Raw genomic sequence first — 23,665 nt, 5'->3', positions numbered from 1 at the left:
GTTCTTCGCCATCCACCAAACTTCTTTCCAATATTTCATCAATTTTTTCCTTAATTTAATTTAATCAGTAACCAGTTTAAAACTGATGGTTATAATATATCTACGTCGTCAGTTTATCTTTTATTTGTCTTATCTTCGATTATATCAGCTCCTATCTTGGGTAAATATATTGTCTATCCGAGGCGACAAACGTCAAACTCTTGAACCCATTTAACTTATCGATTAATTTATGTATATGACGGTTGAATTTTGATTAAAGTCCAACGGTAGTGTATGAATTGGCGAAGAAAGGACGAAGAACCACTGGTCGTAGATCCATTTCTCGGAGAGGATATGCACCTACGCGTCTCGTACGTGCGTGGCCGCCGTTGGCGCGGTGCGTTACGCAATTGCTCGTCCATGGGTGGATTAAAAATTGCGTCCGACCTGACCGTTCGTCGTCGACGAGCTACACCGGTTGCATGCGTAAAAGCGCAGCCTCGCTCGCGTACGATTATTTACGCTTTATGACGATAACGAGGCTTCGGTTAACGAGGTTCCGTATCGCGCCATCGAACGCGCCTCAACGTTGGAAAATTTCGTCGTAATTTACGCAACGCGTTCCGGTTCCAACATTATGCAAAGGATTCTGGTATCTCGGGACCCTGAAGCAACGATTTCTGTGCTCTCCAACGATTCTGCCGCAGTTCCAGCGAATATATTTTCTGCATTATGAGGCTCGATCAAATTCTGAAAGAAACTTCTTGTATAATATGTAGGAAAACCTGGGGGACAGGAATGTTGATGTGCTCAGGAGAAGTTTGCAAAATTTTTAGGTAATTAGGTAAATCAGAAATAGCGATCAAATAGTAGACAATTATCAATTTGTTTAGGTATTAGATTTTTAGTTTCTTCAAGTTGTAACGTTGCAGATTGATTGAAAGGGAATTGTATAGGAGGAGGTTTGTTTGCAATTTTCGAGGTTCAGCTGTGAACGCAAGGCCAGTAAAGACGCCAGCGTTAAACGTTTTTACAAGCGTTAAACGGAATAACAAGCCGATTTCCGTCAGTCGGCTTCGTTCTTGAGGACATTGGCAGCCGTCGCGTTATTATTTTAACGTGAATGTTCTGGCGATTCTCGGCAAGATAAATAACAATGCTTATGCAACACGGACGCGTATAATACACCTGCCCCGAAATTCCGTGACCGTACGTTTTATGCGCTCGTTCTCGCGCGAGAATCAACTTCCATACGATCCGTGACGATGTCGAACCGTCTCATTAAACCGTCTTTCTCTTTTTTCTGTTTCAGGTAAGCGAGCTTCTCTGTGCTTTCTGGCGCTATATCAATCATCTCAACCATGGTAAATCAGTCAATTATTTCTTGCGATAACGTTTCAGGCTAAAAAGTATAGAATTTTTTTTATTTTATCACAGTAAAAGGTATTATGTTTCAAACTGAAGATTTCTAGCTAAGAAACACGGCAACTTTTCCTATCAATCTTATTTTTCAAATAATGAGAATCTATTGGCAATTTCTTGGCCGCGTTTATCAAACTTTTCGATTAACTTTCTTAGTCAGTCTGTTTGATGGGTAGAGTTTAAGTAGATCGACGCGAAGTTTCTCAGATAGTTCACGGTAGAGGCGAGCCGACGACACCGATGTTCGCGATGTAAGCGAATTAGAGAAAGGTGAATCCTTGGATGCGGTTAGCATGCCGGGCGAGGTAGAAAACCGCAAAACAACCGAGGGAGGAATTTCTTGAAAATTGAAGCGATCCTACCGAAGGTCCTTGAGCCTGGAATAGAGAAAAACCGCGACGACCCTATAATCGTTAAGCTAGGAATGTTAATCCTGTAATACTTCGCCTGATAGAATATTACAGAAACATTGCTTGCTACGCTTCGTCGTATTCTGTCTCTTATCATTTTTATTGGAGAAAAATTTGAAAAATTGAAGATTATGATATTACCAAAAATTTACTTAATGCTAGTCCTGACCTTAAAAGTAACGATTGTTTACACATCCATCAATCTTAGTTGTCGACGGACACTTTAACAGCCCCGGTGGAACATGCCAACTCGACTCATAATCTTGTAAACAATCATCTCGCCTCGCAACACATCAATAAAATCGATTCGTCTCGTTGTTAACATTCAATTTTCGTCGAATCTTCCACGAAGAACGTGTCGAGTTGGCGTGTCGATCTGTACCGGAACTAAAGAGAGCGTGACGGAAATTTCAATGGCTCCGAACGGGCCACGTCCTTTAAACGTGTACGGGACGCGCTCGTAAATAATCGAAAAGCGACAGCTCTTCATTTTCTTCCTCTCATATCTCAAAAGATTTCTCGTCCCTTTGGGCATCCATTGTCTTTGAAGTATTCCTGCTTTTGCATTGTTTCGAGAAGTGTCATCAGAGGTGTAGAAAAGTTATTTACTGGTAAATAGTTAATTTCAGAAGACGACTTCTATTTTCGTGGTTGTTACGAGGACGAAGCTGACAAGCACGCGAGAACGCCTTTTCGTTCGAAACTAGCCACGTGGGCGGAAGAACTTCCGTGTCTGCGAGAAAGACCGGTGTGATTGACATGTTCATTCTTTGCTCGTCGCTTTCTGATGCACGCGATTCGACCCAATTCTTTCCGATGTCAACAACGCCTCTCCTAACTTTATTTTCGAACATCGCTATTTTCGTTTGTGGAAAAATTGAGGATTTATTTTAAGGTTGATGAAACTCCGATAGGTATATCAGAAGTTTGATACAGTAGAGGTGTCGCGGCTATCCGAAGTTTCCAGTTCGAAAATTCAGCTTGAAATTTAATTAATTGAGATTAAACGACGATTTCAAGTTGAGAACCTATTCTATTCGCATTTCCGTCAGCCGTTATGCAACCAATCCCCAAACGGGATTTGCACTACCAAACATCCGTGGCATGTCCGTGGTACATTCCTAACACCCGGTATGGCGTCCAGCTTTTAGGCCCGCGCTTCGCCAAAATTCGGAGCGGAATACTCTCCGCGCGACTGTCCCAATTGTCCATCTAAAATTGTGTCCTTCTTCTATAATTAAATCTCTCGACCGACTGGTCGGGAAGAAAAAAGAAATCTACGCTTAATTACCGGGGGAGAAGTTTTTGAATCATCGCAACCACAGCGACTATCCAAATCTTGATATTAATTGTAAGCGATCAATGGTTCTTTTTTTTTTCGAAAACTATACGGAGATGAAGTTAGGTATAGAAATGTGACAGATCTTTTTTAACATCAAGTTAATACGTCTAAAGTGTCCCTGGACGCGTACGTTTAATCATACACGCTCGGTTGTTGGCAGAACCGAGCTTATTAAGCTCTGGCCACGCCTGAACGTTACGGATCAAACTGTCGGGAACACGGTTTAATAAGGATGGTATTAATACACAGCCTATTTTCTGGCGCGAAATATCATTCTGATGCCTCATCCGCGGCCTTTTGCGATGACGACTGTATCACGAGGTCGCTGGTCAATCTTCGCGATGAAATCCAATCTATAATTCATTTTATTCCGAATATAACTACAGATTACGCTATGCAAGAGCTGTCCAAATTGTCGAACATCGAAGCTCGAAACGATACCAGGATCTCGACTTTAAGCTTTACTTGTTCACGCCCGCATCGTAATCGACTATCTCCAAAATAAATATGTGAAAATAAAAGAAATAAATAAAAAACGCTTCGATCTTGAAACGAACAGAGCAAAGAGTTGCAGTTCGGTGAAAGAAAGAAAAACAAGGGAGGGCCGTTTAATCCTCGAAGAAAGGAAGGGAGAACGGTGTATTACGAGGCTTGCTTGAAATAATGAGCAACGAGGAGTCAGCGGATTTTCGAGAGAGCTCAATCAACCGGCATAATGCAGCTACATGCACGCCATTAGCTCGCCGCTGGAATATTAATTACTCGTTCCGAGGATCGCGCCCTTATCTCGTCCCTTCGTCTGCCATTATCACTGTTCCGTTACGCGAGATTGACATAATTATTAAAAGGATATGACGGGGCTGATCCGTTGATTGAAATTTGCCTGATTTTCTTTCGATTAATTAAATATATACAATAACCGCAGGCAGATCGATATCGTTCGCGCGGACGATTAATTTTCGTTACTTTCATCGGGACAAAATTTCGGGGCATTCGTTTACGATTCTGTCCCGCTTGTTCGTCCCTCGCGGAGACAAAACAAGACGGCCGATGGTGTATCGTCGCGATAATTATAACGAGAGGACGTTTATTTTGGTTATTTACTTTGGGCGTACACGATCCGCTTGTCGTTGCCTCCCACGATTCTGTTTAGAACCGCTAAGCTATTGTTCGGATTAGATTCGTGACAAACAGGCCAACTGCACTAATCGTGTTTTAGCAACCGTGTCCTCGTGTTTATTTCGTGACGTTTGAAGGAGTTAGCTGCTGTTCGAATTACCTGCGATATTTGCTCTTCGAATATTCCGACGATCTCGTATATACAGGGTGTTTAAAATAAAATGTGGGTGAAGTTTCTTTTAGCACCCTCCCTTCAATTGACTTCAAAATCCTCAGGCAAACTTCTCATGCATAATAGAGTCACATGGGTAAGTCTCGTGGCGCGGAAATTCTTGGTTCATGAAAAATTGCGGCCATTTTCATCACCACCATCTTACACTTCTAGACAACAACGAGAATAAAATTCATTCGGTAGAATCCTTCCAAAATAATTTATTTCTCAAAAAAAAAAAAAAATTTCCACGCCTCCACATTAACGTTTTTTCGACTTACAACACATGAGAAGTTTGCCTGGTAATTTTTGAGTCAATTGGAGGGGTATGCTAAAATGAACTCTTACCTAAAACGTATCATTCTGATTAAAAAACATCCTATATTGTTGCCACCAAAGGTAACAAGTATCGCGCGCCGCGATTCCACGCCTCGATGATTACGCAGACGCTACAATGTGTCGAAGAATCGAGCGAAGGAAGCGGCTTCGACAGCTCGGAAATATCCTCGCCTTCATTGATCCCTCGGTCGTCGTGCAGAACGAGCGTGGATAAATAAATGCGAAAGAGTTTTGGGTGTGCCCGTGTTGCACGCGGTTTGCTTTCGATCGATTCGCACGGGGCAGGATCGGTCAAAGGCACGGAGAACCGGCAAGGGTTTGCACCGCGGTTCGGCCAGAAAGGCCGTTCGAACGAAAGAGAGACAGAGTTTACCTCGGATACAACAATGCCCTTAATGAACCCCGCCCGGCTTATTACCGGTGTATCTCACGGCTACGATGCTCGTCTCTTTCTTATTCATTGTTCGATCCTCGCGTGGATCTTAAACTTCTTCACCGACGAAACTTTGCGCACGGTGATTCAGCCGCGATCATAATAATCGCTAACGAGCTGCCTCGGACCCTTGGCGTCGTCACCGCATTCGTCGACCGGTCCAAATGATACTAACAAATTGAATAAAAAGAGAAATTGAATTTTTTCGATGGTACCACGAAGGAGGTTGCTCGCAAATCTGGCGAGGATAATTGGAAAATTAACGAAACGATAAACGTTTTTCACGAGATTTCCATCAGTTTCCACGCCTGCACGCTCGATTACGCGCCGAAACGAAATCGTTCTGCTCGACGAATTGCGTCAGTACGTTGGGCGATGACTTTCGCGATTCCGCTGCGCTTTTAGAATTGCGACACCACAAATTGCTTTATAATTGTTAGAAAGCCGAGATTTATCGGCAAGACTACTCGCGAGCGTGAGACTCGACCGGATGCTTGAACGGGCGTGACGTCGGGCATGTTTAGAAGCGTATTCGGATCCGGCGGTGAGTGAAAACCGGCGGAATGAGTGTGGTCGCGATTTGTTTTGCAAATTTCTCAGCGGACATTAACGAGTTCCAATGGAACGATGTCAAGTTTTATGCGCGATATTTGTATCGAATACGAAGCGGTTTGTGGCCGATCCTTTTTTATTTACCGAATCGCGTTACGAAAGCGCGTTTCGAAAACCCGTTCCGCGGCTGATATAAGTTAATGCTTAATTAAGAGATTTTACCATTGCGCATGAATTACCAGTTGGATCGGACAGGCTGAGAATAAATTCTTTAATTATGATTTAATTATTGCTCGAACCGTTGGCGAGTCGCTAATTCAACTTTGGATGTTTTACGAGGTGCTTATTGTCTGTTCCAACGCTACAATCATGGCTAATTAATTTTCACCTCGATAGCTGTTTTTATTTTTATTTCCTTTTTTTAACGGGCATCGCCTTTAGGAGCCCGAAGACGAAGCGAATTAATCAGACTTTAGTCAGCCGGAGATGAGCGTTTTATTTCGTTATCGGACGAGGAACGGTTCGTGTTCGAGGCCTAGTGCCAAGAAAGCAAGATCACCAGGGCCTACCACCTTAGTTATTTCGCTTATGCGAGCGTGCTTCTCTCGTTTGCCCGACAGAATTCCGGCTCCGGCCTCGCCGACAGACGCGAGATCGTGTCTGTCGGCCCCTTCGCCTCCCCCTCGCGATCGATCAGCATTTTAACGGCTGAATTATTGAAATAAACCCCCGCGCCGTATATCGCGCCTATTTGTAGCAGGAAGTCCGATCAGCTGGCTCCGAATATTCCTCTCGAACCGCGATACCAATCGCGTGTTTTTATTCTCGCGAACCTGCCTCGAATAAACAGGGAGACCGATCGAGAATTCTCTACACGTATCGACTCGTTTCGTATATTCAAACCTTTCTCTTTTTTATTTCAATCGGAAGATTCGCTAAAATTCTTCACGATTCTTGGGGCATAATGCAAAAGAGTTAGGTACATTTGCGCGTATGGACAAGGTAGAAAATTCAATTTAATATTGTCGGGTACAAATGTTTCCTTCTTCGAAATTATCTGGCAGGTTTCTATAATTTTCGAGAATCGTATCGCCTACGAGACAGCAATGACTTGTACACTTATTGTTATTTTTAGTGTTCAACTCCAAAGTCCATCGCTATCAGAAATCCCAAGATCTTTATGGACTCAGTACGTAGAGATTCCTTGTAATTTCAACCATTTTTTCAATGTATCAGTTGAGAGTGTAAGAGTAGGTAATTGAAAATTTGGGTCGGAAATACTTTTCGAGTTCGGGCGAGGCCCCGAATTCAGCAACTTTCGAATTCCGTCGAAATGTCTGAGAATAACACCGTCGATGCGTTCATTCTCACGAATAATCTTTAATTCTTCTACTTTTTACAATGGTACACAATGTTTTTGGTGTTTCATTGTGCGCGATAGAGGCACTTAGCGAAGGGGAAAAGGAAAAGTCCCGGTATTTTCCTGTTTCCTTGTTACAAATGGGGTACTTAATTTGGAGCGCATTCTTCGAGCCTTTTCTCATCATTTTATTATACCGTTTAACAAAAGTCACAGACCTGTGTGTCGTTGCTTACACTTTGTTAATTCACGCTCATTTTCCCAATGTGTAATATCCTAACTTTCTAAGTAGCTTAGGGAACAATGGAGGCTATCGAAACGAAAGCGTGATCACGTTGAGGATATTAAAAAAAGAGGAAGCAAAATTACTTAAAAACAGGTGAAATTTATTGTTGGGCTTGCAAGTCGATTGCGCGATTTCAAAATGTAAAAGTTAAGGTGTTGGCACTTGCGGCACATTAATTTGCCGCAAATGACTGCCGCAATTAATTTAACGAAAATGACTGTATAAACCTATCATGATTATTCTAAATACAAAATCACAGCGAACAATAGAGTTTAAATGATTTCGAAACGTCTGACAAGATTTAACGACAAAAGACTACCGTGAAGACGAGAAATAATTTTCTGATCACGCGACAGTCACGGAGAAAAGAAATTCGCGAGGGCAGATTTTAATCAGCGAAAATTTCTTATTCGTTGCGGTAAGTCGATTCGAGTCGAACAAGTGATAAGCTTTCTGGCACAATAATGAAGATATATCATTTTGTGTTATGATGTAATGCTTCAGCTGTTCCATTGAGGCGCACGAAATTGCGTATATTTATTAATACATTACCATTCGGTCGGGATTGCTCAATGAGTTCTGCGTACCAGATGTTACCAGTACGAAAGTGCGAACTCGTCATTTATCATATCGGCTGGATACGATTCATTTTTATTCATTTCAAAGTTGCACAGCGAAACGAACAGCCGATCGATTAAAATTCTTGGTGTCATGCGTGGTAACGACGAATATGTTGCACGAATTGAAATTTCGTGCGTGTTCGTACGGTTATATCGAAGATGATCGTGAAGGGAATGCGAATCGTTGGATCACGTTGCCACGATTTGTATCTGGACATCTGGACTGGCGCTATCTTCGTAAAGAGAATACGTTGCGAGGGATCGAGTTTATGATTCACGGTGGTTATAAATCAGTAAGCAAGATCTTTGGTTGATCAGTGGCCGCGGATAACGCGTTCTCGCGCCGCCCTGGTGGATGCGATTTCACGCGTGAGATCGGTACACCTCACGCGGAATCCCGCGCGGAATGCGGCTGTTCCTTTTTGTCGACTGCCTCGCCCAGAAACGAGCCCAGCTCTATTTCGCGACAAATGCCGATTCGTAACGCGCGATAACCCTTTTTTGATTTCGCGGCAGCTCTGATCGAATACCTGGCTCCGAGCTACGCGAGAAACGAGCTTTCGCGCAAAAAGGCTTCGATCCTCCGAGTCGTCGACTGGTTTTCACCGACGTTTAGACTTTTCAATTTATGTGCCTGTGGGTGTAGGATTTGTTTGCAAATTGTTGCAATTTGGTAACATTAAATTCAATGTTCGATGGCTGTAGTTCCCTAAAGTTCTCTTTATGCGCCAACCAAAACTAATTCCTTCTAAAGGCACCCTTCACGTACAGAGTAGAATACACAGAATCATTCGTAAGTTCAGTAATTGCGCTACGAATTATGCAGAGTTGCAACTGAATAACGTGCACTGAAGGGGCCATGGGAAACGACCTCAAAGCTAATACCGTTTCCACCGGTTGCTTCGACCTCCTGTCTCTCCGACACCGTCACGTGCAGCCCCGCTGTTACGGCATTACGCCCACGCAATGCACTCGACTATGCACGTGCTGATCGAACTGTTATGCCGTACCGAGGAAGACAGGTTTAGAAATAATTACGACTAATTACTTTTAGATAAACGAAGATAGGTTTGTTGTAATCAGTGGAGATTAGAGAAAATGTAGTTCCTTCAAAATTCTCTTTAAATTTGTTTATCTTAACGAAACAAATTGCTCTGAAATAAATGACCGCGTATTCTCGTAATATCCAGTTCAATTTCGGAAGATAAATTCGCCGGACCAATGTGTCGTACAATGTTGAAATAAAATACAAGCGCCGGGTAGGCGATTTGCGTAATTTAACAGTCGAATTTCTGATCAGCGCGGAACGCGTTTCACCACGGGCGCCAGTCAAAGAAATTGGCCGGGGTCTTCGATTAATTTCACTCGATGCAATCGTTGCAGCTTTCCGTCGATACGTTTCACAGGGTTTTACAAGGATCGTAACTTTTACCCGATACCCCGTGAGTCACGCGATTCGAAGTAGAGGCTGCTCGAAAATGGGTTGCAACAAGGTTCTGCTGTACTCTGTTCTCTTGCAACTGCTTCATTTTGTAAAAAAAAAAACTTATATCACATTGCACGAAATTCGTCATATATTACATTATATTACACTGTTCATTAAGGCATCAGAGGATTCATTTTTTAATAATATCTGAATCCTTAAATACGATTATTACGGCGTAACTGGGTGTGCCGATATTATTTTGATTCACTGCGCATGTCGTTCGCATGCCACTGAAATGCACATAAAATTACGTAATTGGTAATCATTACGTCGGCGTTTATAAATTCAGGCATTCGTTAAATTATACAGGGCCGCGTTAAGGTTGCCCGCCGTAAGTGTATAAACTTGCCAATCACTTTAATTAGATGTCACGCGCACGTAAAACGCCCGACCGCGTAATTACAGCCGTCGGTCGATTCTTATCGGCGCTTGTCGCATTTTTCATGACCACTTGCCGTGTCTCTTCTTCGTCCCGAAATTTCTCCCTCTACCCTTTCGTTGTTACCCTAATCACGGTACAGTTATTGTACCGTGTCCCTCGCTGTAAAATACATCATAAATTTATATCACGCGTGTAACTGGAACGAAAAAAATATTTAGAAGTAGCTCGTTCGCAAACTGTTGGTACTCTTTGTTAACGTGTTAATTACACGGTGTAAAAGCGTAACAAAGAATCCGAGCGAATCCTTTCGTTCCAGACAACCCGCTAGCTTGCATGACACAGCTGGAACAAAAGGGTTGACGTACGCATACGTGCCACGAATCGTGTTTACTTTGTACACTCTTTGTCCGTATCGCAGTGTCCCGTATATCGATCCCTCGAAGCCGATCCGTTCCGTGGAATCGATTGTTCGCGGCTTTTCTTGCCGTTACGGGGAAAGATCAGGAACAGCCGGGTATCCGTGGCACGGCTTTTTTCCTTGGCTTTCCAATTGCTCGGGATCGTTCGAGGAAATTGCAGAGCGCCCAGGAAATGGGTCAAAGCTGATCAACGGACTGAATTTTGCGGCTGTGCGATTCGCAGTGTCGCTCGAGTAATTCGGCAAACCGGACAGGTAATTTGGGGAAGCCGCCCACCCTTAATCATAATAATTAATTGCAATTATCGTGAAAGTTTGAAACGTACCGTAATGATATTAAGGATTATACCTATGGCGGTGAAATGTTACATAACGATAGAAATAACTAGCCCACGATTCCTACGACGATTTCACGATGCAGGGTGAGCAAATATCGCGGCACACCTTGCTGTACGCAGATCACTGCCGGTCCCGGTACCGGTTACCGGTCCTCGCGATATTAACCTGGTATTTTAATAGTCCTCGTTCCTCGTCTTAGCTGCACAATGCGATTTGTTGCTGTCCAAGTCGAGATGCAATTTAACACGAAACATAATAAAAAGTAATGTTTGCGCTTTCGCCTGGCTGCTTGTTGGAACTATGCGGATCATGTTGTGCTGCCGGTTGTTACGATAACGCTCGGAACAAACTTTGATGGTGCAATTTCATCATACCAGCAGGAAAAATTTTCTTTATTTCCTATTTAACACTTTGATAGCTCTGTATTTCATACTTGGAAGGGTTTTTCATCTATGATCTTTTTTGTAACCAAAAATGGACTTCATAGTCTATGAAATCAACTTCCTTTTTTTTAAAGAAACTATGATTTCATTGGATATAGAAAGTCAAAGATCTCCTCAGACATGGAAACATTGGCCCAGTAGTGTTATGTAATTCGATAAACAGGATAATTTTCCGGGTTGAGAGACGGTGAGAGGCGAGCACCGACAGGAATCGTTCGATAATATTTGGAGAGATCTCGTAATCGACGAAATTACACGGTCATCGTTGCGTGGGAGTTAGTCAGTGGTCTCCAAACAAACCGCACACGCCACCTATGGCGAATCCTCAGGATTATTTTTTCAAACGATCGGGATCGAACGCGAAGAAACGCCTGGCAAATGTTACCAATCTTGACCCGATGACGTCAGTCACTTGTCTCTTCGCGATTCCGCCGGATTGTTTTCGCAATGTACCACTTCGTCGTCCTTTTATTGTATCACGAATACTGGAAGTTAGGGTACTCGCACGCATTTAATAAGAATTCCTCGCGAGAAACGAAGCCGGATAAAATGACTGAGAATCGTGCTTGAAATGAAGTTGTTCACGGGATTTCTTCGAATGAGACTCGCTTATTAACGAGCAACCGAGCACCGCTTGTATCGACGTCTTAACGAGCTTGTAAGAACGGTTGAAATCAACGATATTCAACACCTCGTTCGATTTAACATACTAACGCGGGGAAACGATCTTATCGATCCCCGTTGAAAACGTCCGCGATTTCTGGTTCGTTGATTAAAGCGACATCGGAATTAATGTAGTCCCGATGCTGCGTGACGATCGCTCGAGCACCGACCTGATCGTAGATAAACACGCTCGATCCTTAAAGCGTATTACGCGGTAAATAGCGACGTTACAATGTGCATCCTTCTTCCTTGCTTCACGGAAGAAGCATTATCGAAACTTTCGATTATCATTGGAACTTTAAATTTCCATTAGAAAAGCAATAAAATGAAAAGCCATCCGTTCCATGGCCCTTTCGATAACGCGGAAGACGAAATCTCGCATCTGGTGGTCGACGTCGCGTCGTAACGAATCGGCAATCGCTATAATTAACAGCAAATGTGATCGTAAATCGCCTTTGTCGCGCGTAACGCAGGGACCCGAGAAATGGAGAAATCTCGGGGGAAGTCGGTCCTCTTGCTCCGATACTGGATGACGATCGAAATTGCCGATCGATCGGGAGAGCGTGGCCGATCGAACGATCGCTTCCCACAGGCCAACGGGAATATTTCCTCCTGGAAGATGCATCTATAGTGGCTTCCAGAAGTATTCGTTGATCGGCAGTATTTCGATAAAATTGAATTATTCTCTGAAGCAACAAATACAAACTGGTATTTTTTAGCCATTTTCGTCGAATATTTTTAAAATGAAAAGGAAACTGCAGATAATGTTAAAAAGAAGATATTGAATTAATATTTCTGACCGACACTGTAGCTCGATCTTGTCGGTCGTTCTTCATGGTGCCAGCTCTTCGACGGAGGATAGCTCTTCTTTTAAACGCGCGCTGTAACGAAGCAGCTTAACGAATCGCAAAGTATAGTTATTAAAAGAGAGAAGAGTGGGCCTCCTTTGGGCCGTGGTTCGATCGAGCAGCCAGGCGACAGGCAGCAACGGTGATTTTCGATTTCGCAAGCTCGCACGGGGGATCCGGATCCTCCACGAAGGTGTTGCGGAAAATTAAAAGGCTCCCTCCGCTCCGCCACTCCCCTGGCCCATGTTAACTCCCTCGACCGTCCTTAGCAGTGGGATCGGCCTGGAATTTGAATATGCATAAAAAGCGGGGCGATTGCGTTTTAACTCGTGAGACCAGTTCACGGCGAGGAGTTTTAATTGCCGGATAATAATTTAAAGGAGGCGTCAAACAGTGAAATATAACCTTCGCTCGTTATTACAACGTTGCCTCCGGCTGATTCTGTTGGGGACCACCACAGGCACCGGTTCTCGGACACCCTCGTTGTCGCTCATCGTTCGATTTTAAAATATTCTTTCAACTTTTTATCATTCTCGTATTGTATTAGTAAAATTATATCGTTTCCGCCTATTGGAGGGTTCAAGCAAGAGCGTATCAGATTCTGCAACAAACGATATTGTTGGAAGTCGTCTCTCCTCCCTAAATTACCGATCATGTCTGAATCGAAGGAAGAGATCCTCTCTGTTCGTGTATATACATACATACACACAGAGACATTATAATATCTATTTATTCGTGTGTAGGGGTCGATCGTCGCTCATTGGATCGGCGAGCCACGGCGAGATATCAGCATCGGCGTGCCGGTTTCCACGGGTGTCCAGTATACTTCTTTCTCGCGCACAATAAGATATTTATCGTCCGCGTGGATGGAAGTCGAGGCCGTGGCCCGAGTCCACCGAAGTCACCATTGTATCTACCGGGGAGTGATGTATGGCCGTGGAATTGGTAGGAATTGAAACTTGTTACCGCCGCGAAGAGGAGATACTGGCGAGATTTAAGCCCTGTCCTTGTGCCGCCGCCGCCGTCCAAGATAACAGCCCCCTTTCGCAAAGCCACAAGCAATTGCTGTGCCGGCTGCACCGATTCCTTACCTTCCTTCACCGATAGACGCGGCTCTTGAACCTCCGGGAAAAAACCTCCCCTTTGAAGCAATAGGGGGTTAAAAATCAGGGGGTAAATGTCGTATCTATATAAACGAACGGAGGTTGTTGAATAAAAAAAAAAAAGAATTCTTTCTGTAACAATTTTCCGAAAGCTAGCTCGGTGCACGATTATCACTTACAAGCTTATCTCGACTTCCATAAATCTGAACGAACAACCATCCAGATTTCGTGTACTCGAGTCAATTGAAAGGGGGCGGAGATGGTTGGATAACGATTCTAGCGGCTAAGTTTAGACGTCGAACGGATTCCAGCGAGTTCGGAACACGATCAGAAAAACGGTACGGTCGGGTCAGGTAAACGGAAGTGGCGAAAGATTATCGTCGAATCGAGGAAGCTCCGTGTGCGGTACACCGATCGGCCAGGCTAAAAGTTGGCGATAAGGGAAACGTGACCAGTTGACAGAGATAATTGCTACGTTGATTCCTATCCAAAATCGTTTCTCTCCGCGCGGCGGAAATAAAATTCGATTGTGTAGCGTACATGAGCGGAATATAGGAGAGGGTGGAAAAGGGAATCCTGACAATTTATTAAGACGATCAGAGGCGATAAGAGCCGTGGGTCCATTCAATGGAAGATCCTGCTCGATTTTCTTTTTTTCATCCTCCCTTTTTCTTTTCGTACGGTTCGATTCCGTGGATTCGATAACGATCCTTTTCTCTTTCACGAATCGTTCGTGGTATTAAGGTCGAAGTGGAGGAAATTTGTACGACCGGTCGTCGTTATAGATTCGGAGACCCTTCTTCTTCGTTCGATTTCTTTTTCTTTGTATCTTACTTCTTCTTTGAGCTCTTTCTTCAGGGGCTATCGTTCTTGGATAAAGATGACCGTCTCTTATCGACCATCACGTCGGTAAATTAACATCGTAATTCGTCGTTGTTTCGTAGAAGTAACGGGTTAATCCGTGTAACGTTTATCAAGCTGCTGACATTGTTCCGCTCGCGATCATTTTAAATGGCTAATTTTTCAATTGTAATATTTAGCGTTAACAATTTGGCAAAGAAATCTTATTTTTAAACGCCCCCTTACTTTAATTTAATTTAATTTAATTTAGTTAGTATACACGGGTAGGTGCCCTTTACATTTTACGAAGGTGTGACAAAGACCTCGGAAGAGTACAGAAAGTAGTACCTTCAGTAGGTTTCTATAGTTAAAAATGAAAAATTGATAGACTAAAACGAATTTCATTCCCATAAGACATTTACGAAATAAGCATCAAAATCGCTCGGTGAACGTCAATCTCTCCACGAATGAAAAACGTAATTGCTCGATGGTGTGTTACACCATAGTTCCTTTATCTATGATACAATCATAGTTCCACGATTCGTAGAAAAAAATAACACAGGCAGACGTTGAATTCCATCGAGTTAGTTACGAAAGTCGAACAACAAGCGGTTCGTTGCTAATTTAAATAATAATTTATACGAATCGGCCACGGTGAGAGACACCGAAAGTGGGCGTGTCGAGACGATAATAAACAGCCTCGTAAAAGTCTTTCCGTCTCTAATCCGATTATCGAACAGTGTCACAGTATTTTCAAGAATAATCGAAATACCGTGTCGACGATTAACACCGCGGCAAACGAACTGAGAACCCTGAAGAATCGCCGTACAAATGAACTTTCTCCGTTGGCGATTTTACGAGAGACTTGTTTCTCGTTACAGATTTTTTATATATCTCGATATCCTTGATTCTTCTCACGTACCTACTCTTTCATTTTCGTTTGTAACCGAAAGTCGGATCGTTATTGCAAATTAAATGGAACATTGTTGCAAGGGAATTTGAATTACATAACAAACACTTATATTCAAAGTTTATCTTCCATCATATTTTATGCTTTTATAAAAGAGAAAGCTCGTGGCCCCGAAAGTAAAAAGAAAAAAGGACATTTATTAAACCAAACAACGACACGCGAGAACCGAGAGGGTTAATCACCCCATGTTCCAGCCAAAAGGCTGCTTTGTAACCTCACACCAGATACCTTATTAATTACACCCAGTAACGTCGCTCGTTGTGCCTCCGTTATTTATTTACCGGTTGAATAATTAGCATGGTCGTTTCGGTGGTCGTCTTAAAGAAGGCTTTAAAGAACGGCTAATGTAATCGCGCGTAGGCAGGGAGGCGTGGGCTCTCGGTCGAGGTGAGTTAAAACGGATCGAGGCGCCGCGCCGGATCGGAACAACCCACCTAGGGGGTTGTTCCGTCACGATTTACCCACGGGGTTTGAGGCGGTCCGGTTAATTAGTAATAATTAGTAATTACTCGGCATTGGTCGGCCGTTGATCAGTGAGGGCAATTATCGCCGCTAGGCTACCGAACTAATCGGCTGTGCTCCCGCTGTTGCTACCTACCAACCGTGCCTCTCGTGTTCCAGCCACCGTCTTAGCGACTGACTAATTAATTAGAAGCTCCCCTCTTCTTCCTCTTTTGCCGCGCGCCTCGTCGGCAATTAGCGAGCCACGATTAGTCATCGAGGCGATCAATTTGTCACGGACCGGGCCCGAGAGTTCCTCGCCGTTTTTAAACGCTTCTGTTTCGGTTCGTTGTTCGAATTTCGGACGGGCACTTGTACCATTTAACGAGACGCCCTGATTTTCTTTTATCTTCTTTGTTACACTTTTTTTCGTTCTTTCGCTTAAATGTTTTTTTTACATAGTCAATGATATCGAGGATCCTTTAGGATACCAAAGATTCGTCCAGTGAGTCGGTGACGCACGGTTCCATCATCGAGTCATCGATCTATCAAGAACGCAGTGAATTTTCACGATAACGCGATAGAACATTCACGTACGATCTTTCCGTCTCCACGTGGGGGTTCCTCGCGGCAGGGATGTCTAGTAAAATAGTAAAATATCGTCGTGACGCGTTTTTTTATCGCAATTTTACGAGCCTTAAAACGTATCCAGGAGATCGACGGTACGCCCCTATGGGTCGAAGTCCACACTTAAGCCGTGACAAATATCACCACCCACACTGCGGATATCTGACCGTGTCTATATTATGTTCACCGCGATTTCGGATAAATTCTATCTATTTACAATAGCCTGGTCGGATGAGGCATAAATTTCCGCGCTTCGCAAAGGAAAAATGCCACTGATCAAGCGGAGGCGCGCGAGGCCTCGATAAGCGAAATTCTTTTCTTTTTGTTTCTTCTTTTTTTATCCTGTTTATTTTGTCGGCAAAATTCCGTTTGGATTGAGAATTTATACCCGAACGGCGAGGCGCGCGTGGAAACAGCCGCGGAAACGAATGGCATTTTCAGGTTGAAAAATAGAAAAATAAACGAGGATACAGAAAAGGGGGAAACGATGAATATTAGTCATTCGCTTAAATGGATTGATATTTCTTAAAAATTCTTTGTAACAAGTGCAATAGAGGTGTTCCGTATACGAAAACTTGTCGTGATAGCATCCCGATGTTCGTGGTGTCCCTTTCAAGCGAACGGATTCGAAACGTTCCGAAGGAAGTCACCGATCGATCGGCTCTGGTTCGAATCGGTACGAAAGCCTCCTTTCTTTTTCTCTTCGCTCGCTTTACTGCTCATCTGACAGCGTTAATAAGCCGTGAACTTTTTCGAGCCTGCTACCGAACAAATTGGCAACCGATCGAGCCTCGTTTGATCTCAATTAATCAAAATTCGAGTCGCCGTTTATTATTACGATTAATTTGCTGTCACGAGCGGTAGCCAGGTGCGTAGCTTGGCTAAAAAAAAGCTCCGTTTAACGCCCTCCGCCATTAACCTATCCGTTCGACGCTTCTTTTAAAAATGTTCAAATTCTGAAAGAAATACTTGTTCTCTGTTTACACAATTTGTTATCTGAACAATTGCGTCAATTGATGTCACGCGCGAACACGGGTATACTCTTTAAGGGTGGGTCAAGGAGAGAAAGTTAAAATCTTTTTCTGCAGAGCTGGTCAACTTTCATACACCGTGTCGAGCAAGCACATCCTATTTATATATGAATAAAGATTCTATTTTATGTCGTTTAAACGTCAACGACGCGTTAAACGTCCAGAAATTCTCGCAAATGTTACGTCGAATCACCTCTTCGCAGGATAGGAGAATTATCTTTCGCTCGTAAACGAAGGATCGTTTTTCCGCCTTTGTGAATCGAGATCCATCGTTGTCTGACCCGGCATCTCTTCCACCCACGATCGCTTCTTCCTTTTTCTTTTATCTTCCCTTCGTCTTCTCTTTCTCCCTTCCACTTTGCCATGGTGTATTCATATTACTCGAGATATCCGATAACGCAAGAACAAATGTGTTAATAGGCCTGGGTTAGGTAGTGCGTTATTACCATGTGTCTCTATGGATCCATAAAGTAGCAACAGCAGGAGATAGCATCACCGTGTACGCTCCTGGTATCGATATGTACGAGTCAGGTTAGATTAAATCGCGTATACACTGCTTGTTCTACGTTTGTACATACGACAACAATTTCTTCCTTTTGTAATTGTAAAGTTCGCTGGTTCTCGACGTTGTTGTCCCTTAGTTTATCATTTGCCGTTTTTGGGATTGACCTGTAACAGATAGTATAGGATCATTAATTAAAATAGAAATCCCCACAGGAAATTATCCAACTACCTTAAAAAAGAGCAGCGTTGAAAATGTATTACAATTTTCTAGACGCAAGTTCAATTATTTTCTCGACGGGCCATGTCCGTGTAAATCAGTCAAAATTACTCCGCGAAGACGTTCGAGTGTGAAACAATCCGGGTAACGGGGGAAAAAAGGACGATAGGGAAAGGACGAGCGAGAGTTCTCCCAAAGGATAATTGAGTTGCTGGTAAAGACGTTTACAGGCGAAGTTCGCGAGAAGTTCTCTTCAGACGCGAAGAAGATCTCGACGATAAGCCGGCAGATTCCAGCCTGTAAATAAACGTAATCGTCCAAGAGGCGGGCGTCCGCTCGCGAGACGCGTAAGGGCCCCAGGTGAGCGAGCGAAGACGTACGTGCAGATCAGATCTGCACAGTAATTGTTTCGACCGTGATCGTTCGCTTTGGCTCGTTCAATTAACCGAACGGAGAAATTTAACGTACGACCCGACCGTCTTGAAATTTTTGTCCAGCCTGTTGAATATTTATTGGAAAATTTAGACGTGGGACACGATGGTTGTTATTAACTTCAGCGTGGTAAGATATGCGAGAGAATGTGTACAGTATTCAATATCCGAGGCGCATCAATCAATTTTATATTAGGTTCACGTATATGAAAATTTGATATATTTGACGTATAAAAATGTTGATCAATTTCGTAACGATATGATCGTCGTTTAACTTTACAAAGTACACTTTCGTGCAACGTAGACATTCCCCAACACTCGTTAGACACATCTGTGCTTTGACTTCGGCACAGTTCGGTTCTCGTCGGTCGCTCGGTTACTCCTCCCACTATCACTCTCATTCCCTGCGTGCAAGGACGAGGGCGTGGTCAAATTGCCGATGCGAACCGAATTGTGCCGAGGCCAAAGCCGACCGCTGGTGACTCCTCCCTCTACACTAAAGCTTCGCTCATTAAAACTTTAATATCTAATAGTTTCAACCTGGTAATTCGTCTGTTAGAGATCGGTTCGTTTTTAAAAGATCTTTAACCTTGCTTTCAATATGTAAACCATGTAGTCCGATCGCGCGATAAACTAACAAGCATCCTCGGACGTTGGTTCGGCAGTTATAATCTTCGATCACAGCACAAGGTCCTCTACATGATCTCCGGCCAGGCCCTTTTTTTCCATCGTGTAAACGGCAATCGCTCAAGTACGCCCGAAATCCGTCGGTCTTTTGTCGGCGCACGCTTTCATTTTCGCGCCATTTTTGGCGAGGCCGCTTTCGCCGGGTTATTAGTTTAATTCGAGATATAAAGCTGATGTAACTTACTTGCAATTAGCTACTGGCTTTATCGATTGCTGTTTACGAGTGAGCCAGCGAAGGCCAGCCATCGCGGGACTTTCGAAAATTGATATACGCCTTGCGACGATGACTTCTCGTCGCGGCTCGCGCTGAATTTTACACAAGACCCCCGTTAATTGTCCTCGACCCGCGAAATTCTGATAATCAGGCTGAAGAATTTGCACACATTTTGTATAAATCTTGATCGCAATATGCAATTGACTAAAACTTGGCTGCTTAATGGGTTAACTCGAATGGTAATGACTACCTGTTTCCTCAATTTTTCACAGCCGCGTATTAACGATATTAGTAATAAACAGCGGGCTGTGATTTACGAGTACGCTTTCGCAACGTTTAATTCGCGTGTCGCAGCTGTCTCGAAATCGTACAGACTTTTCTAAAAAAATAAAGTATAAATAACATGTTCCAATGGACATTTGTTAAACATTCATATAGTTATCGTAATCAACTTATCACTTTATCGAAAATGATGAAAGCAGCAAGATTTCTCAAACATTTCGATTTTTCCTTTCTTATCCTCCCACGAACGATCTGTTAACGTTTCTCGAATTTCCAAGGATCGCTCGACACCGAGTTCTCGAATGTCTCAGCGATTTCCACGCATAACGCACCGGGTGAATACGGCCGGTATCTGGTGACGCGGAGGGAATATAAGTTAAAACTCTATAAAAGACGGTGCAACGGAGCCGTGAAATTTAACGAGAGGGCGACGAGAGTTGGCCGGCACGAATCGTTGTTCCACGCGATGTTTATCTACGTCAGAGGGGACGTTTATTTCCAGGAGAGCGCGAAGCCGCGTCGCGCGCGATTTCCTAGCGTTTAACGGCTATTCGCTTGTCGAGAGGATTGCATAACCCACCACGTGCGGCCCAATGTGAAATAATGCCGTGGAAGATCGTTATCGACCAGCTAACCTGACCGATCCGTTTCGACAACCCGTGTGGAACAGCAATTACGATCCCGGAGTACACACCTACCGGCGTGATGTTTGATTTGTTGGCGCCTCGGGTTACACCGGATATCATGCTCGTTTCAGCCTTTTCTTCTGCCTTTTTTACCATTTTCCTGCATAACGCGTTAACTGTTATGCTGGTCGCTGTCGTTACGAATGTCGTTTCAGAAAGTTGAAAGAATATTGAAAATTTATAGATTAACTTAAACTGGACGGAGTACCCGATGGTCCTTGATTTGTAATAAAAAATTTGCCAACTTTTACCGGAGGTAAAGTAGAAGGTAGGCATAAAGGATGCAATTCAGTGGAGAACAAAGTGTGAAACAGAGCTCGTTCAGCGACAAATTTTGCCGTCCTGTTTGCATACGCAATTTGCAAAGCGGCGTGTTACAAAACGGCGTGTCAGCCACGCAAGAGGAAAAAGAAGATCGGAGTCGAGGTTGCCTTTTTTGCGTCGTTATCGATATACTCGCGGGATTCTGTTCCCCATACCGGAAACAGTGGCCGATTATCTGCATCACCGTTATTAAGAGACGGTTATTAATGAAACGGCCGCTGGAACAGCTGATGTAATGGCGGCCTTTTCGAGATAATCGCAGCCACTCTAAGCGTCCTGCTCGCCAACAGGGGAGGGACGAAGGAGAGACGCTGGCTGGCTGGCTGGCTAAGGTGTCGCGGCTGGAATGCAGTATTACCATATCCAAACCTGACGTAACTTTCGTTGGCCAGTGACCTAGAGACGATGCTTTCGCGTGCAACCGTGTCTCCTTTACGACAGGCATTCCCTTTTCCTCTTATTTCTACTCTCTGGGATCTTGTTTCGCGTCACGCTCCTTTACGCGATCATCGCGAGACGAATTGGAGCATCCAGAACCGCTAGGCTGATCCCTCGTGATAGATTCATTATACGCTTGATGAAAATTGTCCAGGAGAAAATAAGAGCATCTAGTTTGTTTTTTCTTTCGAATATGACCAATATGTTAGTCCTTGATGGAGACCTCTCATCGGCATCATCGAAGCCGTTGGCTACATCGCGTCAGCGTAAATCCTTGCCTCATCGTATTGCAGACCTTGTTGTCATTAATAATATCAGTGCGCAACCTATCGTGGATATTGCTTTTTATCCGATCGGCTAACGAAACAGCTGGTTAGATGACGTCACTTCACTCCTACGTATACAAGAAGGTAGGCGGTGGATTTGATTCCACTTTTCCTCAATCATCATCATACCTATCATTTTCGATATTTTATATTTCCAAATTTTCAAATTTCATGCATAAGGCATGAAATTACTTCCGTGTTCCTTCCAAAAGTGATAGAAACGAATGAATGGAATTTTCAAAATCATCCCCTCGCGCGTGCCATTTCTTCCCTTGCGTCCCTTTCTCCGTTCAAATAATAATTCGCGAGATCGTAATCGCGCGAATCGCAGCCCACTCGACGTGCCAGCGCCTCGGGCTTCCTCTTCGTCTTCTTTATCATCTCATTGTTATACCCTTATCCACGGCCAATCTGGGACGCAAGCAGGGCCCCGTAAGTGAAGACGCTGGAAAGCAATGGCGCGAGATAAATCGTCGATTGACTCGCGAATTATAAAACAAGCGTAATCTTGTCTGGGAATCGCGAACGTTGCCGATACAGATCTCGATCTCTTTGCGGAGATCTTTATCAGTGTTTAGATCATCTTGTAATCCGTAGCGAGTCGCGTCGAAATATCTGCAACATTTGATTACGTTTCGTTAGATTTAGGTTAGAAAGGGAAGAAAGGGAGTCTTGGTTGGTCGTGCAGGATGCGGGAACGATGGTTCGTGCGGTGAATCAGCGTTGGTTTGCCGCGGGGTTACGTAATCGGGCGAACACCGTGTGCACACACAATATCTACGTCGGATATCACTTTGTAGTCCGGCCGCGGGGCCGAGGCGCCCTATCTGATCGCTCCTCTGATGCCTTTGTGAGCGGAACGCGCGAAAGGGAGGAAGTTTCTTCGAGTTCCTTTTTGCCCCCACCATCGAGACCGCTCGGAACTCGCGCGTTCAACCACTGCTCGACGATCTCTCCGGATCGACGTCGATCCTCCTCCCCTGGTGATCAACGGATTCGATAAAATACTTCGTGGAAGCACTCTGTCAGCCGCGATCGGGATTATTGCCGGCCGATATTGGTTTAACGGACTGCGCCCCTTGGCGTATGGTAGCGAAATGGAAATGCTTGGAATCATATTGAATCAATATCGTTCAATTTTTTAAATATATAATATTTATGTTTAATAAGGATGTGATGGTATACGGGAAATCAAATATTCGTTTTGCTGGTCATTTACAGTATCGAGCAACACGAGGATAAACAACCGCTGCAGGATATTATAGCGATGCGCTATAATTTATTTATTTATTTATTTAATAATCACGAATAGGTACCCTTTATATTTAACGAGGGCGTGTCAAAGACCTCGGTAGAGTACCGAAAGTAGGTTTCTATGGCTAGAAATTAAAATTTACAAATTACTGTGTGTGATCACTTAGAAGGTTAACGTAGGAAAGGGTGAGACATATATAAAGTCGTCTTAGGGATACTGTAAATAAAGCACTTGCGCTATAAATTTGTTTATGTTTCCTTGTTGAAATAAATGGGAATGGTCTTCTGAGTCTACGAAGACGAAGTCTATTTGGAACCGCTAGTGTTGTTATCACGTTCGAGAAGAAGATAATCCTCGGATTATCGCCGAGCGTCGGTAGACGCGCCGAAGTGTGTCTGTATACGTTCAGTCGTTCGTGAGTCTTCCTAGTGGCAATACACGTGTGAATAGTGTCTTTCCGAATTGAAAATATATTCTCCTTCCATCAGTTTCCAGTACCCCAGCAATGCGTAAGTACTGCATATTAACTCTTTTAATTAACACAACCAATTATGTTCATTCCACATTTCTATTAATTTCCCTTTGGGAATAAATAACTTAGAAACTGTTTGTTATTTGTAAGCCACCCTTTGACATA

General features: G+C 43.6%; 1 protein-coding gene and 1 long non-coding RNA gene across 5 annotated transcripts in view; both read left to right on the top strand.

Annotated features, from left to right (window-relative positions):
* LOC117603362 (Myocardin-related transcription factor) overlaps positions 1-23,665 on the top strand; it is a 168,775-nt gene that overhangs the window by 18,898 nt on the left and 126,212 nt on the right. The gene's annotated exons all lie outside the window — the stretch shown is intronic.
* LOC143305674 (uncharacterized) overlaps positions 1,352-23,665 on the top strand; it is a 57,923-nt gene continuing 35,609 nt past the window's right edge. The window contains exon 1 of the long non-coding RNA XR_013062754.1: positions 1,352-23,537. This is a non-coding gene — a long non-coding RNA (uncharacterized LOC143305674). The remainder of the gene's footprint in view (positions 23,538-23,665) is intronic.

The sequence above is a fragment of the Osmia lignaria genome, chromosome 9, assembly GCF_051020975.1.
Source record: "Osmia lignaria lignaria isolate PbOS001 chromosome 9, iyOsmLign1, whole genome shotgun sequence".
Classification (NCBI taxonomy): domain Eukaryota; kingdom Metazoa; phylum Arthropoda; class Insecta; order Hymenoptera; family Megachilidae; genus Osmia; species Osmia lignaria.
Note: the sequence above shows the minus strand (reverse complement) of the source record. Positions and strands in the feature narration are given on the sequence as shown.